Source organism: Thermobia domestica, chromosome 5 (assembly GCF_964235325.1).
Source record: "Thermobia domestica chromosome 5, izTheDome1.hap1.1, whole genome shotgun sequence".
Taxonomy (NCBI): domain Eukaryota; kingdom Metazoa; phylum Arthropoda; class Insecta; order Zygentoma; family Lepismatidae; genus Thermobia; species Thermobia domestica.
In genome coordinates this window covers 14,303,796-14,323,866 of record NC_137458.1, presented here as the reverse complement: position 1 = coordinate 14,323,866, position 20,071 = coordinate 14,303,796, and the positions used below count along the sequence as shown (strand labels likewise).

The 20,071-nt window shown below is 37.2% G+C and overlaps 1 long non-coding RNA gene across 1 annotated transcript in view; it reads right to left on the bottom strand.

The window, feature by feature from the left end:
* LOC145685727 (uncharacterized) overlaps window positions 1-17,821 on the bottom strand; it is a 34,443-nt gene extending 16,622 nt beyond the window's left edge. The window contains exon 1 of the long non-coding RNA XR_014131471.1: window positions 17,591-17,821. This is a non-coding gene — a long non-coding RNA (uncharacterized LOC145685727). The remainder of the gene's footprint in view (window positions 1-17,590) is intronic.
* Window positions 17,822-20,071: the final 2,250 nt, after the last annotated feature.

The following is a 20,071-nucleotide window of genomic DNA, read 5'->3' as shown; positions in this document are numbered from 1 at the left end:
CAAATTTGAGATTTTCCCCTTGTGTCTTTCCTGAGATATTTGATGGTGAAAATACACGATATTCGAAAATTTGCAATGTTTAAAAATTTCGAAAAAAAAATCAAGTATATGGTTCTCAGACCTGAAACTTGTTTGCGATGTTGTTTACTATCTAGTATCTATGTAGACAAACAACTGAAGGCGAGTCTCATTTATTTCGATTCAAAATGTACATTCCAAAATGGCCATTGCTAGGTTTCCAACCGCGATGTTCAGAGCTTTATCTTTCGACGTTCTGAAGTACGTCTGAATATGCACAGAACACAGAATGTTGTCCATTTCATTAACTTTCAAATGGTTTTAGTTTGAACTCATTATCTGTAAGACCTAAAAAGTTACAGCTTTTAACGGAATCCTCTGAAAAGTGGAAAATACGCACACGCGCCTATACAAAATGGCCGCTACAAACCAACCTATGCAGCTAAAAAATAAATGAATACCCGTTTTCAACTCCCTGAATGTGGTGCAATCTTAGGTAAAAAAATTAAAAAAATAAATAAATTTTGTCAGCAACTTTTGACCTGGAAATTGGCCGATTTCATTTGGATTGCCCCGTTCATGACAAGACACAAATGATTACAATTACAGAACTGGACATCAGCTGTGACCTTGAAAAATCAGTATCGTGTGAATCCACCACGTGCTGACATCAGCGCCTCTATATGTATTGGCATGGAACCAAGAGAGTGATGAATATCTTCCTAGGGGATATTCTGCCACGCGGTTTGTACACGAATCCGCAAAGCATCCACTTGTGCCGGTGGCGGTAAGGAAGGAGTTTGCGCTCAACCATATTCCAGACATGATCGATGGGCGACATGTCAGGCGACCGGGCAGATCAGGAAAATAATGATACCTGGCGTTCAGCAAAGAAGGCTTGCACATGTGGCTTGGCACTGTCCTGCTGAAATATGGCGTCTGGAGTTGCCTGTAGATAGGACATCACCCCAGGCTCTAAAATCTCATCAATATGCCGGTTGCTGTTTAGAACGGCCTGGATACGGATGAGTTGTGATCGCATGTTAAAACTAATGACACCCCACACCATCACATTCGGCATTTGTCCACTATGACGCTCAACAATGAAAGCTGGCAAATTGCGCTCACCACGGTAGCGTCATACGCGTATGCGGCCATCATTGTAGGACAGGTTGAAACGCGACTCGACCGAAAACATTTTGCCATTCAGCACGCCAATGACAGTGTTCGTGTGCCCATTTCAGTCTGTTGCGTTTGTGGTCTGTTGCGATGAAGAAAGAGAATGTCCAGGGTAGAAGATAATGGAGGGAAACAAATAAAGACAGGAATGGTCTCATATAAACATGAAAAAGGAGGTGACAAACAAGATGATTTGATCATAAATTACTCGAACCAGTGAATGAATGCCTGCAAACAGTTTACTTTTCTTTCTTAATTCCTTAATCTTCGCTTCATCATTTTTTTTATTTTTATTTTTTTTATATATTTTATTTTATTTTATTTATTAAGGTATACTATTTTTTTTTTTAAAGTCAAATACCTTCTAACACTGTTGAGAACATATCTGGAAATTATGTCTTGTAGGAAATCCCTTCTACACATATTGCACGATGCTTAAAAATGCAATTTTGGATGGCGTTCTTGTGGCTTCTTTATGTTTATATGGACCGCCACTTCACGGTGTGTCGTGTTCGAAATAACGCGTTTTGGAATGTAGCTTCTCCATGCTTTTGGACAGCCTTAGCTAAGCACTCTTCCCATGGGTTCAAATGAACTTTAAAAAATTATCTTGGTGTCATCGTCTTCCACGCTTAATAGTTTCCATTCATGAATGTAAAACATTCCAAATATTTAAATTTATAGTTAACTAAAAAAAATAATTAAAAAAAAAAAAAAAAACTTTTTCACTTAATCTTTCAAAGAGCCTGAAATACTAATTTGTTTTCAAAATTGTGACTGAACACTGACTTTGTCGAAAATACTGACTTTACTGACCAGTTTGTAGCTCTGAAGTTTTTTTTTAAGTAGTATTCTTCAATTTCTTTAATATTCTAATAGAAAAAATGCACACTAACTAATGGGTTAAAATCTAAGGAAAAAATCAAGAATGTTTCCTGGACGTTATTTCTCTCAAAATGACTATCGTAATTTTCACTCAATTTTTAACACGTGTGAGTAGTCACCACTTACCACTCACAGCCAACCCTTTCCTCTTGGTTCACCGAATTACACATTTTAATACATTTTTTTCTTTCCACATTTGTAGAAGTGAAATGAAATCTTTGAAATCTTACGTCCCACGGTTATGCCGGTTAAGCTAGAGGAGACGGTGATGATGAGAAATGAATGAAATACTGGAATGAAGAAAGTGAGAGAACCTCGAGGAAACCCACATACACGGTGTCTGTCCACCACGAAGTTCACTTGGCGCGAGCTGGGATCGAACCAGAACCCCCATGCACCAGAGGTAAACGCTCTATCACTGCGCTACCGCCACCTCATTTTCTACATTCGTATTACATTTGGTACAGAAACACTATTAAGTACAAGGCTAATTAATTACACATATCACAGACTAACATTGTATAATGTTCATCCTTATTAATTAAGATGTGCGACTCTCTTGACACTTCACAAAGAAAAAATCAATACAAACTGTATATAAAAGAAGTTAAAACGTAACTTTTTATAAACACCGCCAGTTAGCCCTATCAATACCTACACCCAAGATGTGGACTGACACCTCGATCGGGCGTACGCGTCTTTGACGCTTGAGACCCGGGTTCGATTCCCGGCGAGAGCTCATGTGGTTCGGATTCCATTTTAATCAGTAGGTCCACGTCTCATATAGCCTCGCTGCTGAACGGGACGTTAAACTCAAAATCAACTCAACTCAACATCTTGATCGGGTCTCAAAAGCAATTTTTACATTTCTCTAGTACTAACATCAATTACCAGCTTCGCTGGGTTAAATTAAGAAAAAATAGTCATATTTATTTATTTAGTTTTATTTTACATGCTGAAGTTAAGGCTAATCATGCCTTGTTTCCCAGTTGACCATGCAAACATCAAGATTAATATGATAATATTAAGTACTTATAGAATAATAATTAAAAAAAAACACACACACATTGAAATGACAACAAAAATTACAATCATACACACACACACTCACACACTCGGACACACAGGTTATTACCAATACATTTAGGGAATGTTCCGTTCTTACTATTACTATTACTTACTATTACTAAAGCGCTCTCTGATATGGCTCATTTTTCGATCATTTTTATATTTCTTCCCCCTCCTCCTCCTTCTATGTGGCTGAGTTCGGATGTAAACAGGATCGGAAGTGTCACTGTTCAATTCAGGGACTCCCAAAACTATGGATTTCGCACTATTATTGATCATTTTCGATCATTTTTATATATGTCCCCGCTCCCCCTCACCCAAGTTGAGGGGTTGAATTTGAAGCATCGAAACTGTCACTCTTCTTCTCAGCGATCCCGAAAGCCATACATTCGACGCTAATATGGGTCATTTTCGATCATTTTTAAATATCTCCCCCTCCCCTAAGTTGCACCTTCAAAATGATATGATAAAAATAATCCCAGGTCCGAACCTCATCAATGTTGAAAATTTGATTGAGATCGATCGGGTAGCTTCACAGTGATGAAGTCACAAAGACAGTCACTTTCATTTTCATTTATATATATATCAGGGTGTGTACACAATTTGGCCCAAAAATTCCCTCACTTTCCATGAGAAAAGTTCAAGTTTTCCTTGACCATTGAATAATTTAAATATAAGAAAAAGAAAGAAATCTGTTTCCACCTTCACCATAGTTGACCTTGTGCTCTCTCCACTTCTGTTTCTTTCCTTTTACGATTTTCTTTACGATTTACACTTACTATTTCATAAATTCAATAACTGAACAATAGACTAAATCGATTTTTTCCTGACTTTCCCTGACCAATCCGCCATTTCCCCGACTTTCCCAGATACATTTTTTAATTCCCTGACTTTCACTGACTTTCCAGAATGTGGAAATCCTGTGGTTAATAACTCTTATATTACTCAACCGATCTCGATCAAACTTTCAACATAGATGAGGTTCGGGCCTGGAATGGCTTTCAGCATTTTACTTTGATGATGCAATGTGGGTTGAGGAGGGGAGAGTTATATATAATTTAGATTCCACTTTATGGTGGCAGAGGATTTCTCCCGACCTAAAATTCGAGATCAGTGCTTCATAATTTATTTATTGCCTTCTGCCACAAAACAACACTTATATTTATGCATTAGATATTACCTGACACGGTTTTACTTCAAGAGTGCCTCTGGCAGGTGTTATTCTGCTATATTTGCTGGAAAATATTAAATTTTACTCAACACACTTTAGTTTGCAATTCAATTTTCTAAAATCAATACGCTTGTTTACGTTTTTCGATTCCAAAAAGTTTTCATCTTTTTAAAATTTAGATCATAGGATGGAGACCAAGATGCTTATCACCACACTTCTAAAATTTTATGTAAAGCGCTCCGGCTCAGATATATAACAGCGGCGCATTACATATGGCAAGGATTGTTAAGACCTTCAAAGCAGGGCAATAGTATTTTTGTGTAGATAGCTTCGTATGTATTCAGGTCGATATTAGCGAAGTTATCAATGCACGAGTGCTAAAAGGATTCCAAGTTCGATTCCCAAGCTTGGTTATCACATTGGTTTGTTTCTTTCGCCAGCTGAAGTAATTATTATAAATGGTTTGTTGATGAGAGTTTAGCTTCCCTTATAGGACCAAGACTATATGAAACGTGGTCATAGAGGCTACATCATGAGATCCAAACCAGATATGCTACCACTTGGAACCGAATCCCGGCCTTCCATTCCGAAGACGCGTATGCTTATCATACAGTCACGAGGAAACTCACTACAAGTATACAATGTTAGCATAAATAATTCATTCATTTTGAAAAGACTATATTTTCAAAAGTATTATACATACACACATGAAAGATATATGAAGAGGCGCGATGGCTCAGTGGTAGTGTGTTCACCTCCGGTGCGTGGGTACCTGGTTCGATCCCAGCTCGCGCCGTGTGCTTTGTGGTGGACAAACACCGTGCTCGTGGGTTTTCTCGGGGTTCTCCCGTTTCCTCCCACTTTCTTCATTCCACCATTTCACTCACGTCTCATCATCACCGGCTCCTTTAGCCTAACCGGCATAACCGTGGGACGTAAAACTTCCAAAATTTCATTTCATTTCATTTCAAAGATATATGAAAAGAACCGCAAACTCATAAGTTTATACACTCTCTACAGATGTTCACAAACATACGACACACGTCCAGACGACGTTTTTTCTTGTTTCTTCTCCATTTTCGACAGGTACTAACCTCGTACTGCCACACTGCCACACCCGATCGTAAAGATAATGGACTCGTGCTGCCACACAGTATAAACTTTCGTATGTGTGTGTGTGTATTACTTTTGAAAATAAACCATTTTCAAAACGAATTAATCATTTATGCTAACCCTGTATATTGAGTGGAAATATTTTACCATTATTCCTCTTTCAAACTTGTTGGTTAATTTATATAACTTCAGCAGTGAGCAGAGAGGCTATATAAAATGAGACTAGCGTTTTGTTTAAGCGGTATCGCATCGCAAAATGCGATGCATCTATGATCATAATTTATTATCGCAGTGGGCTATTTCTGCAACAGAAAACAGGATATCACTATCTTTCCTTGTGAGTGACTTTAATTCCGTCGGAAACCAGACGTTTCTCTTTAGGTGTCTATGTTAGGCTCTAAGAATACGATCTACAACTAACTACAAACCAAACTATTGGAAATTAGTAGAATTAGCGACAAAGATCATATCTTCGACACTTTATCTGCAAAGAAGTTGGCTCAATGAATTTTCGAAATCCACTACTCCAGCTTACTTTTTGGAAACTAGATTACTAGCTAAAACACGAAACCTTACCAGTACAATTTTCCGCCCTTCTTTTCTTTCATATTTGTTTCATAGCATTAGCCCAGAAATATATATTTGTTTTGCGATGGTCTGCTATTTCGCATCAAAATAACGAGGGAAAAAAAAAACTAGTGTTTGGCTTAAAACGTTAAAAAAATTGGAAAATTGAAATGGATCCGACTAGCAGTTGGCTACAATTAGGAAATGAGCATTTGTCTGAAAATATGTTATTTGGTATTATCGCAAAAATGAAAGTTCACTTTGTAGACTTCGTAATTCCAATTCTCCCTTTCTTGGTCATTACGGATTCAAAACTTAATAAATAAAAAAAAAAAAAAAATACGGACACATTCGAAAACACCTACCAGCTTAAACACTCTGTAGAATGTCAAAGTTAGAACATTTTAAATATATATATTTTTTAACGAACAAAAATAAATATAGGTGTACCAGAAGTAGTGACTCACCTTTTAAGTTAACAGTACATTATAAACAAGAATGGCACGAAATAAAATTGTAGGTACCGAGGAATGATGTAAAAATCAAGTGCTTTACGGTATCTAATCCCTATTCTCCATTTATAAGTCCAGCTGGCGGCCATAAATATCGATGCATGCCTGCACCCAGAGACGCGACATTTCTGCATGTATCTCGGCACATCTGAACGGGAATGTTGTTGAATTCTTTGGGGATTCCGCAACACTGTTTATGGGTCTTGCATATACCTTGTCCTCTAAGTGTTCCCAAAGGAAGAAGCAGGGAGGGGTGAGGTCATTTCACTGTTCCCCGGCGACCAATCTATCGCCTGGGGAAGGTGTTGTTCAAGAAGTCACGGACAATCCGGGCAAAGTGTGGTAGAGCACCGTCTTGCTGCCACCACAATGTGTCAAAATCATTCCTCTCCTGCAACAGAGGTATCACAAGAAACAAACAAACATCAATCATACATCCTAACCTACTGCACCTAACAAGTGAGTCGCTACTTCTGGGACACCCGATAAATAATATTTTCCTTCGCTGGTGAAAATAAGATAAAAAACTTATAAATTGCGATGCAACTTATAAATAAATTTAATTTCGCATTTCGCTACGCAAAAACCAAAATCTGAAAAAGAATGCTGAACGAGACGTACAGTTTAAAGACGAATGTGCGTTTTATGCTATCTCACTGAGAACTGAGCTATTCGTGGCTATATGGTTAGAGTACGCTTCTTTGGTGTGGAAGACATGGTTCGATACCAAACGAAAACAGTAAGCCGTAGATCCACGTATCCTATAACCTTACTTGTGAGCTGTGAGCATGAAATATTTCAAATTAAATATTTCAGGACTGAAATATTTCAAAATGAAACCATCTGTCTGCGTCATGTACATTTGTTGGCGAATACTCTAGATCCAAGTTACAGAGGCAAGAACTTGACCACCGAAGAACAATCGGATGCTCTAGAATATTGAGTCAAATTTCAAGGTTTTATTCAGATGTTGATGAGAAAGGAGTTCTGGGCCAATTTGCACAATACAGAATGAAAGAAAGTGTCTGGTCCAAAGAATGTCCGTGGTCTACTGCGTCAAAGCTCTCTTCTCTAACTTGGCAGAATGGACTATGACCTTCTTGTGAGGTTTCAAAAGTTGCAAGCAAAGTTCTTGGCCTTCCTGTCACATCTGCTCCTTGTGAAAAGATCTTCAGCACATATGGGAATATCCATACGAAGAAACACAACAGTTTAACAAATGAACGTGTTGCTAAGCCGACTTTTGTAAAGCATAACCTGAAGTACACATCACTATTTAAAAATAGATCTGTCGGAGATGGAAATCACCTTACTCTTCTAAGAGGAGCCGCCCGAGCCTGAGTCGTAACCAAAATGAGCCTACAGCAGGACCAAGTAGATATTCAATGAAGAAAAGGAAGATGCACAATCAAGGACGAATGGACCCAATGTGTGAAGAAGAAACAGACACTTCTACAGAATCTGATGATAACACTGATAGTGTGCCATATGCAGAGACTGGTGAATCTGATATCTCTGAGAACAGTGACCGTGCTCATTCTAATGTTTCTGATGCAGAAACATATTAAAGTCAGATCTGTCGTATACTCGTATAACAAAAGTCTTACATCATACTTCTTGCTTGGTAACTTAGCCTACTTTAATAATAATAATACGGTAATAAAAAAAAAAAGACTGTATTCACTGTAATAGCTGCAATTTTTATTTCCACAATAGCAATGTCATATTTGTATTAAACAATCGTAAAAACGAAAAGTTCTGAGATTTCAATGAAATAGTTCAATATACTTGCTTTTGAAGGGACACTCAACTTCAACCCAACCACCGGGAACTGAAATGAGTGGAATGATAAAGTGGGAGGATACGGGAGTACTCCGAAAAAACAAACGGACACGATGTTGTCCTCCACAAACTTGCTTGGCCGGGGATAGAACCAAGGACCACACGCACCAGAGATAAGGCTCTATTACTGAGACACTGTGGCTCCCTGAGATGCCACAATTAGTAGACACCGACCCACAAGAATAATCGTATGGAGGTGAGCAGTCCTCTGAGTGTACGGAATAACTGGGAAAATCTCCTGGGTTGGATTGTCATTTCAGATAATTATCTCAATTACACAATTTTGAATGTAAAGTGTGCATTCTTGCCCCTATCAAAAATCCTAGCATTGCATCTCTATACATTCTATTACATCCCTGCTTACTCGCACAGAAAGAAAATACAACAAGGTCCCTCCTGGAGTAGACTTGGATATTTCCAGTATGTCCAATGTCCTAGAAAAAACATCCAGTACATTACGGTGAACTATGAAAAAAAAGAAAAAGAAAAAAAGAGTGCTTCATATGCTATGATATTTAACAGCCTGTTAAATATGTTGACCAAGGCAAGTCTCCTTTAATATTCTAATAGAAAGAATACATAGAAACTAGGGGATTACTAAAAATCGAAAGAAAGAAAAAAGTTGTGTGTTTTTGGACGTTTTTTCTCCGAGAGTGCCTGTCATAATCTACGCACACTTTTTTCTGTGTGTGTGTTAATTTCATTTTTTTTCTTTTATATTCGTACTACATTTGGAACAGAAAACACTGTTATGTACAAGACCAATCAATTATAAATATTAGAATAACATGTTTGATGTCCATGGTTACATATTTAGAAGTGATATTGTCTTCACCACTTGCATCCAAGAAGGAAGAGTTGTAATCTTGAAGAGTATCGAAAGGAACTTTCACATTTCTTCAGCATTACTAAATAATTTCCAGCACATTTACAATATATCCAGAATAGATACAAATGTCCAGTATCTGAAGCTAGACACCCTATAAAAGTTTGCACCATCTCATATAGCAAAGTGCGGAACCGTGGAGGCAGAGCTTTCACCTCTGGTGCATTGGGTCCTTGGTTCGAACCCAGCCCGTGCCAAGTGAAGTTTGTGATGGACAAACACTGTGCTCGTGGGTTTCCTATGGGTTCTTCCGTTTCCTCCCACTTTCGTCATTCCACCATTTCATTCATTTCTCATCAACACTGTCTTCTTCTGCCTAACCAGCATAACTGTGGGACGAAAAACTCAAAGACTTCATCTCATTTTTCATATCTCAAAGTTAACGTAAATTTTCCTTTTACAAAATTGCAATATGACAAAACGTTGTATAGATGAGAGGAAAGGATAGGACAAGTTTAGATGGTTGCATGTGGCATTCAAGAGTCACAACTGAAAATTCGTCTGTACTAATTTCATTTTATGATATATACATCTTATCAGGGTTGGCAAAAACCATGGTTTTTATTGAAAACAAAAAAAGTTTTTTTTTTTTTTTTTTTTTTTTTTTGGTTTAAATAATTTACTCTATGTATTTATATTAGATATGGACAGAAATTAGTTTGTTTCGCCTTGGTGTTATTATGCAACAACAAGGTTATGCTGCAAGGGGTCCCATAAGCTTAAAGCGGAATCCAAACTGCTTTTCGACTTACATCCAAGAGAAATTACATCCATTTGGACATGAAACCGGGACTAATTGGTCACAAATGCAATTGCCGACTCACTCACGAAGGACTCCTGATAAAAAAATACGTTGCACTGATCTTTATATAGGCGTATGTGTTAATATAACTGTCAAGAGTCATTTTAAAAGGACAAAAAGATGAACAATTACACTAGTATAATTATATATAAATCGGGAAACTCCCTCCTTAGCCATTGGGAAAATCCTGTTACTACTTTAAATGTATTTGTATGTAAAATTTTCAGATCAACATATAATCACTACGCTAAAACTGAGGTATTAAATTACAAATTTGGTATGTAGATATCATTCAATAAAATTAAAACAAAGTCAAATCCAAGTTGATGATGGAAGCTACATAGGCAGTTGATAAATTTTGTCAATTTCTATCAATATATTTAAGCAACCTTGGCTTCTTTATAAAACAACAGGCATTCATTCAAGTAGAAATATATAATTTGGTTTCATTTCGTATGTTTAGGCTTAACATTCTTATGAAATACCAAAGTTATCATGGAGATGACTTTCGCTTAAAGGAACACCTCGAATCGCTACTTGGTTTACACTTGAAAGATGGGTTGTGGTTCGACCGAGAATTGAACACAGGACCCCTTGATTAAATGGTGAAAAGTAGATAAACGTAATGCGGATGGTTTGATTTGTGAAAACGTTACCATTAAGTTCACACGATTTAGAGCTTTGTTTTTTTGATTGAAAAAACAGCCAACCCTGCATCCTATTAATATATTATGGTTCAATCTTTAGTGGGAATCGAGCCAAATAAGTGTAAAGAGGCTATACCTATGTGCTTGATAACATGTAAAAGTATCGGATGGTTATTTCTGCATCTGATTCAAAAAACTCACTCTAAGTAACTTACAATTTATCTCATATTGCCACACAAAATCAGGTAGCAGTCTGGTAACTCACTGTTTACTTATGATCATTTTTCAGTAAGGTTTATATTCGGCCAGATTAAAAAAAAAAATAAATAAAAACCCTCAAAGATTTTACATTCGCTTTGAAAAGCAGTATACTATTCCGTATTATCTTAAGAACCAATTTCTTGTCATTATCTGCGTCAGAAAATAAGGTATGATACTGATTAAGAACAGTCCGTCATAAAAATGGTAATTTTATACTTAAAATCAGTAAATTGATATGCAAGATAACTGTGTATATTAAATTCCACTGAGGGCGGATTTTTTTTTTTTTTTTTTTTTTTTTTTCGATGTAGGAAACCAGTACTTCATGTATACAAGCGTAGTGTTACAAGTGTGAAACCATTACAAGTGCTATATACTAGAATTCGAATGAATGAGTGTATATCAAGACGACTGTGTAACATACTCATTTCCACTAACAGAATATTTCTGCACATGTAAAAAACCTGTGCCTTATGCTTAGAAGTAGATTTACAGGTTTAAAACCATTCGTTCGTGATTTTATGTGATATCAAGTGTTCTGCACTATCCTCTTTTATGCGTATTTTCCTTTTATATACCGGGTTATTACAAATGATTGACCCGATTTCATAAATTCAGATGTCCGAGATTATGTCGCAGTTTTAGGGGAACACGTGCATCCTAAGGTACCCGGGCAATGAGCCATATTACAGAATGTCAATGCGCACTTAACTGGCAATAATGCGTCGTTAGAGGAACATCGAGACGAAGTTGAACTCTTCCCCTGGCTACCCCAATTTCCAGACTGCAACATAAATTTAACATGTAGTCCGTCTGGAGACAATAATCCTGCCCAGATTTTCGCTCCACCCTCTCTATCTGAAGTGACAAATTTATTTCACGTAGAATGGTTTATTATTTCACTTGCTACTATTCGCAACTTTATGACTTCATTACACGTCGCACCACAGATGTAACGCAAATGCTGATTATTAACCTAACTTTTACTCTTTGCATGTGTTTCTCCTAAATTGGTATATATTCCAAATTGGCGTATATTGGTAATATATCAAGTGATCTGATAAAAGCAAAATACTACATTATTAAGACATTTCAAAAAAAATAACTAATATATATTCATGTCTTACCATGTATTGCATCACCTAAAAACTAATATCTTTCCTAAGATTCCAAACTACCTCACGAGGTAGTACGAAGTGGCTGCTGCCTCCTAAAATTTTAAATTTTCTGTTTGAACACTCCAATTTGCGCTACAATTATAAAATAATGTTAAATTTTAAAAATCTTGAAATTAGTAAGCAAAAATTTAACTTTATATGAATATCACTTATTCAGTAGTAATAATAAATGGGAAAGTGTCACTGTGTGTGTCACAGTAGTACACACTAATAAAAAACCACGTTAATAGTTCGCTGTACCTGCACCATCAGGTGTTAAACTATGCAGGCGATTTTCCGATTTAAAGGACTTTTGATAAAGTAAAAACTATGGACCAATTAAAGATATTAGATTCTGTGAGAGGATTGATCTTTGTATGAGTATGAAAGACTAGGAGGAAAGAAAGGTTGACATTGGAGAAACGTAAGTCAATATTATCTGTTAGTAATCACAACCTAACGGACAATAATCAACATTAATGCAAGAACACGTGAAAACAAGGAGCATGTGTACTGATATAAATTAAATCTTGTGTTAGCGGTAACACTGGATATAACATAACTGGAAATATAGTGTATCCTATAGGAACTGACAACTAAAATCGGTGAGTTCAGTCTGTTCTAACTGTGCAACGACACTTCTGAACGAAGATTCCCTAACTGTCAAGTTCATTCGGAGATGGTATGCAGTTTACAGCTTCTGATTGCCTCTGTAAGGGTAAATCAACTGGTTGGCCTACAGGTTAAAAAACCGATGGATCGCTCGTGGTGAAGACACTGGCGGATCCACGGGGAGGGCGGAGGGGGCGACCGCCCCCTCCAAAGGGTTTTTTGAACTTTCATTGGGAAATACTAACATGGTCTTTTTCCCGACCGATCCAATATGTGTGACGAGCGTAGCAGAGTCTAATCAAAATGTGTGGTACTTAATAGTACTTAATACACAGACATATTTGAATTGTGAATACTTTTCTCCCTAGTTCCTTGGGGCGGTCACCATAAACCCCAAAGAAGCGAGAATATGATTCATTCGTTGGACGAACAGCTGTAAGAAGGAGGGTAAGACGGCTCACTCTTTGAACTAAAAACGTATATTTTAAAATTGTGTCCTAGAAAAAGGATATGGGAATGGAATTCGGGTCCTGAAACTTCAAGTACCTTTCCCTTGATTAAAGAGAAATACAGAATCTTCAGCGCTCCTTACCGGAAAGCTCTCTGAAACGGAGACTTTTCAGTTGGTTGATTGATTAATATGTATTTACGTCGTTTGCCAAAAGCGATGCTTTACACAACGAGGACTAGAGTTTAAAGTTGGATCTGAACCACTGTAGTGCGTTCGATGCTCACTCACCGGGAATCAAACCACAGAATCCCTTGCATCAAAGATCAAATGTACGTTCGCTAGCTACTAGATCAACAAAGGGAGCCGTGACTTTTGGGGTTTAACACGGAAACATTAGGAAGGGACCAGGGATTTATTATGACTTCAAATGGCATTTTATCTTTTCTTGAGAAATAACACAAGCTTGTTATTGTAATTCATACATAAAAGACGAAATCCTGAGTGAGTAACTTCGTACAGGCCAAACCACTTAAGCTAGAAACTTTAAATTAGGAGGTTTTTTTAATTCGAAGAAAGGAAGGGAGAATGGGGTGGAAATTACTTTAATAAGATGGCCCTCTCTTCGAATCCGTTAAGACTAGAGACTTGAAATTTGGCATTTGGATTTCTCATTTAAAATAATTTGACACACGTTTCAACTTTTTTTTTTATTTTATTTTTTTTTTTTTTGATATTATAGTAAAACAGAGATGGAAAGAAAAAGTAGCGGCGATTGCAAATATTATAATAAGATATCAATATCTAAGAATCTTTGAAGGTTAGAAACATGAAATTTCGTATATGGACTTTCCACTTAAAATAATTCAATACGTATAGCAGCATTTTTTATATTTTACCTCGAAGGGAAGAAAAGGGGTGGGATTATTATTATTAATTTTATTTATTATTATTATTATTATAAGATGCCATATCTCGGGATCCCTTGCGGTTAGAAACATGAAAGTTGGTAGTTTGATTTTTCATTTAAAATAATTCAACATTTATTTGAACGTTTTTTTTTTTTTTTTTCACTTAACGTAGAAGATAAGGAAAAAGGTGGGACTGGTTCATTAAAATGCCTTACGAGGTGTTTGAATTTCGTGACAGTCTTAGCTCAATCCAATTCTATATGAAAGGCAGAAGGAAGAACGCGAAATATTGTGCCACAGTACCACGTAGGAACATCTGCTACGGCCGTATGTCGAGCAGATTGGGGATCTGGGGGCGAGCCCCACCTAGACGAAGGCTAGTATAATATACCTAGGTAATTTTACTGTTGTTGTAAGCATAACTATAATTATACTATGTTTCGTGGACCCCACACAAATATAGAGATAGATTAATTTTGTATTAATTTTTCTAACTGCTGTCCCGCAAGTTACTCAAAATATAAATGATTAGAGCAAATTGTACACTCTTTCGTTAAAATGAATGATATCGTCAATACAGTATTTTCTTTTGTGCAAGTACTGTGCCAGACAGTGCATCTCATATGTTGCGGTGACTGTGTGTGAAGTGAATCATGACACCGTCACGTCTCCAAAAGAGAAGTACGTATTTAATTTAAATCTACAGAAAAAAATACTCCCATTACAAAAAAAAAAAAAAAAAAAAATACAATTTCGGGTCCTAAAGTGGAATCTTTTTTTTTTTTTCTTTCAACCTCTTCCAGCTCCGGATTCATATGAGTCCCATTCTTGCAAATTAAATACTGGTCATCTTCGACAAAGCGAACCGCCCCTCCCAAACGATCCTTCTGGATCCGCTAGTGGGTGAGGATGATGATTAGCAATACCTGTCATGGCCTACATGTTCAACGGACCTAGCACCAAGCATTTGTGTGTGTGTGTGTGTGTTTGTTTGGGGTTATGTGAAAGATGCAGTGTGTATGCCTCCTGTAGCAACGAACGGCCAATCTTCCGTAGATGACGACCCCAGATAACACACACATGAACCTATTTTCAACGTTGTATTACTACTCAATTACTCCTGACTCATTTCTGGCGTTTACTTTTCACTGTTAATCACAAATCTCTCTTATTTTCATGCTTCCTATGCCTTTTCCTACATCCACATGCAACTGTATAGTATTACAGCGCACAATTAGTATCCTCCAACTGTTAAGTGTTGCAACTCACCCGCTACTCAGAAATTACTAAAACAATTATTCCTTACAGCGTTACATAATAAAATTTTAGAAGGGGGTTTCGGCTGGTGCCCTTCTATCAAACACATGTCTCTGGGATATTAAAAATTACAAAATTCATACAAAAATATTTCTTTCCTGTGTGCTATCCCGTTCATTGAGTCATACTTATATTCATGAGAAATACATTTCTTTTAGCATAACATGCACAAAAGGAGCAGCTCCATTACTAGGTGCAAATTTACAGTGCATAAAAGAAGAACCAACTTGTGCTAAGTGGCAACTAAAAGGCACGAATGCTATCTAACCGAGTCAGAGCGCAGGAAAGCCCGAGCGATACCGAGGGGCATGGTCCGTATCGCCGTAGGGAGCAGGCATGTTAGTGATGGTGGGTATACTCATAAACGAGGATAGTGGTAAAACATTTTATATGGTACTGTACAAAACAAATGTCCTGTGTGTGGTACAGCTTTGTGACACTTCTATGATCACTTTGAACACTGCCTTGACATAGAACTTCACTTCATGTCTTTCTTATGGAATACTATGTAGTAATGAGAACATTTTCCATTTTGTATCTCTACATTAGTATACACACAAGATGTAAGATTTCGATATAGTTTCACTACTTGTGCAATCCTATTGTGATATTAACATACTTCTTCCGTGCATTTTTACAAATTTATGCACCCATAAAATGGGATGGCACTCAAAATTTTGCCCCATGTCACCAAATGTTGTCCAGATGCAACTCCCTTTTTATTAGTTTACGTTCTACATTTCCCTAAATTACTGCAGCATACACGTACACGTCCAGGTTAGTTAATAAGTGGGTTTAAATAGTTATATTCTCTATTGCCTGTTTACCTAATATTGCATCAATCTGCTAACCCACATAGTTCAGAATTTGACTACAGTTTTCTCCCTAATTAATCAATTTATAGGCCTACTGATGACCGTTATTGCCTTTTTTGTTACCCACATGCTAACTTTTCTTCTGATTCTGTTCATTTCTCCGTAAATTTTATTTCGGGGCCGACATCTACGGCAGTCAATGCTAGCAAACCTTACAGAATTGAGAGCTCGCATCAACAGAGCTTTGCAACTGTTAATAGGGACATGCTGCACTGAGTGTGGGAAGAACTTGAGGGTTAATTCTAATTGCGGGGGCCAATACAAACTATGAAGGTAAATGCAACGTAATGTAACATAGCCTAACTAAAATTAGGCTGTAGTTATAAAAAATATACAAAGTATGAATTTTCTTAGGGAAAAATTCTAGCTCCCTAATAATTAGAATTTATCCAGAACTTGATATGGTAATAGTATACATGAGAACGTCGTGATCTCCGTTTCTTCTGTGTTCTATTACCACTTCTACATGAAATACCATAAATTTTCTACGTAGTGCAATAGTAAGAAGTATCCATGTGCACAAGGCATGCGATATGCGTTAAATTCTTCCCCCCCCCCTTACACACATAGTTATAGATAAAGTACAAGGGCACTACACATGCAGATATGAAGTACAGGTACGTTGTTTTATTTTCGTATCAGTCGATAAGTAAATCAAAGTCGCCTTGTTACCCCCTTGGTAAGTTCGTAGATACTCAATGAATAATCCCTGAAAGTATGAGCGTCCAGCTCCTTCGGGAACTGACGCGGCTTTACGTATACTATATCCCTTGATATTTGCAGAATTGCTAGAGAGCACATATTGTATTGTATTGTATAGAGCACTTATAATAATAATTATTCATGAGTTTTTCAATACGTCTATAGTTTTGTAATAATATGTGCAATAATAAAGCTAAAGTCAAGTTATGAAATTGGTTCAATTATTTATAATAACCTTATAAATCTCATTCCCATTAAAAAGGTTCATAGTATTGCCTGGTCTAGTAAATCATATATCATTGCTCACAATATAAATATCACTGTAATAATTGTTGAGATTAAATGTCAAGATCAGATTAAGTGTCGCAAAGTATCTTCAGGAATCTAGAAATAATCGAAAATAGACTAAACCAAACCTAACTTAGGCCTTAACATAGTGGACCTAATATACATCACAAAGGCATTAACATATAACAAAAATACACAACATATACGGTACATAAATGTACTATTATATCACCACCACAAACTAATAAAACGTTATAATTATTTGTTGTATGATTATGCTTGTAATAAAAGAAAAGTTTTGAAGCAATATTTTGTAATTAATGTAAAACCTGGAAGTTTCTTTCATAGTCTTTCCATTGTAGTAATGTTTAGATCCTTTTACAAGACTCCATCTTGATAGCATTCTTACTTATTTAATATTTTGTATATATATTCATGAATATTGGATATAACATTTATAAAAACTACTCCCGTTAGTACGTAATTATATTCAAATATAGTACCACATTTACATTGTAAGTTAATTATTGTTACTACAAAATCATGCACAACTCACTTCGTTCTCCTCCGTATAAATCCAGAAAAAACTAGTTTGAGCGCGCATCACGGCATCATAGAGGGACAGGAGTTGCAATATTGCCAGCAGTTGAACACCTTACCCCACTAAATCTTCAAACCACCAGAATACCACTAAAATTTTTGAAAAAAAAAAAAAAAACACTACAAATCAAACATGAACATGAAAAGCGAGAAATATAAATTCTTGTTATAGATTCTTTTTTTCAAATTTAAATTAATGCGAACATCTATTGGAGCAACGTTGGTCAAGTTGTGCGAAAACTAACAGTACTTCACTAAAAATATTCAAATTTATTGGCAGAACTCACCTGTTGCAGCAGAAGATAATGTTGCCAATTTAGGGGAAAAGTCGTTAAATCTAGGGGATTCGACTTCCAGAATAACGACAAAAAATATCTCCGATTAGCGATTTTTTTGTGATTTTTAAATAACGATTTGGAGACTTATTTATAAATCTAGCGACTTTTATGCTGTGAACAAATCAACCACTAAGTTTGAGGCAGTCTTTGTATGTTTCTTTTCTTTTTACTTATTCGAATTAACTCAAGAGTCTGAGTTCTACAAATATATAGCCCATACATCGTATGAAATCTCCAAAATCCCGCTTTGTTTTCCGATAAGTTGTGTCTTGCCCCTATCGGAGAACAATTTTAACCTTCATTTAGTTTGCAGAGTTTCCGCTGAGATGCACAAATAATACAGATTTAAGCTCGAGCAAACGGTGAAGTGTTCACAAAGAAGCGTCACATATATATAAGGAGGTTCACAAAGAAACGAGCCGGAGGCCAAGAAACAGAAACTCTTATCTGTATGTTAAAAGTATTGGCCCTGGCTGTTGAGGCACTTGTCCAACTGTGACAACAAGGTCGTGAATGGTTGTCTCGTAGAATTCCCTGGGCTGCGTTGCAAACCAGTTCCGAACGTACTGCCGGACATCGTCGTCCAAAGTGAATCGTTTGCCCCTCAGAGCCTTTTTAAGGGGACAAAAATGGCGTTGAGTTGAGTTGATTTTGAGTTTAACGTCCCGTTCAGCAGCGAGGCTATATGAGACGTGGACCTACTGATTAACGTGGAATCCGAACCACATGAGCTCCCGCCGGGAATCGAACCCGGGTCTCCCGCGCCAAAGGCGCGTACGCTAACCGCTTAGCCACGGAGGAGCTCAGGGACAAAAATGGCGTAATCGCAGGGAGAGAGGTCTGAATTATATGGAGGGTGACCGATAAACTCCCACTTGAATTTCTGCACAACTGTCTAGACTGTGTTGACCGTATGAAGTCGGACAGTTTCATGAAGCAAAATGACCCCATGGGTGAGCTTGCCTGGCCGTTTCGATTTGATCACTTGGCGAAGATTGGTTAATGTTTGCGCTAACGCTGGAGATTAACTGTTGCCCGTGCTGCAGGAGTCTGTCAGAAGGGGGCTGTGTTGGTCAAAGAAAAACGTCAGCATAACCTTTCCTGCACTTGTGTGGATGTCTTGGATTTTTTGGTGGTATCACGGGCGTCTCTGGCGGGGGTACGAGGGGGACGCGTCCCCCCAATATTTTGAAGTACAAAATATGCAATAATTTATTCTAATTTAATTTATTTATTAACGACAGAATATCATATAAATAATAATAATTATATTTATTTGGAATATAATATTCAGTATGTGAAACGATTGTAATCGAAAATGAAATGAAATGAAATCTTTTTGTTTTACGTCCCACGGGTATGCCGATGAGGCTAAAGTAGACGATGATTATGAGTAATGAAAGAAATGGTGGAATGAAGAAAGTGGGAGGAAACGGGAGAATCCCGAGGAAACCCACGCACACGGTTTGTACACCACAACGTTCACTTGGCGGGGGCTGGGATCGAACCCGGGACCCCAAGCACCAGAGGTGAAAGCTCTACCACTGAGCCACTGTGGCCCCTACGATTGTAATCGAGTTCTTAATATACCTTTGGGGATCCGTGAAGGTAAGCAGAAAGGTAACAAATAGAATCGAAGTTAATAAACAGGTTGGGGTAGGTGGTGTCAGTTAATCACTTTCTTTGATGCCCCCCCCTAAAAAAATTTACATGGCAGAGACGCCAGTGGTAGTGACCCTGGATGTTTCCACTGGAGACTTTGTCGTTTCGATTCTGGTTCGAAGTGATTATACCAAGACTCATCTCCAGCCACCACTCGTGCCAGGAATTCATTCCCTTCCCTGGCATAGCGCTTCAGATGATCAAGACAGT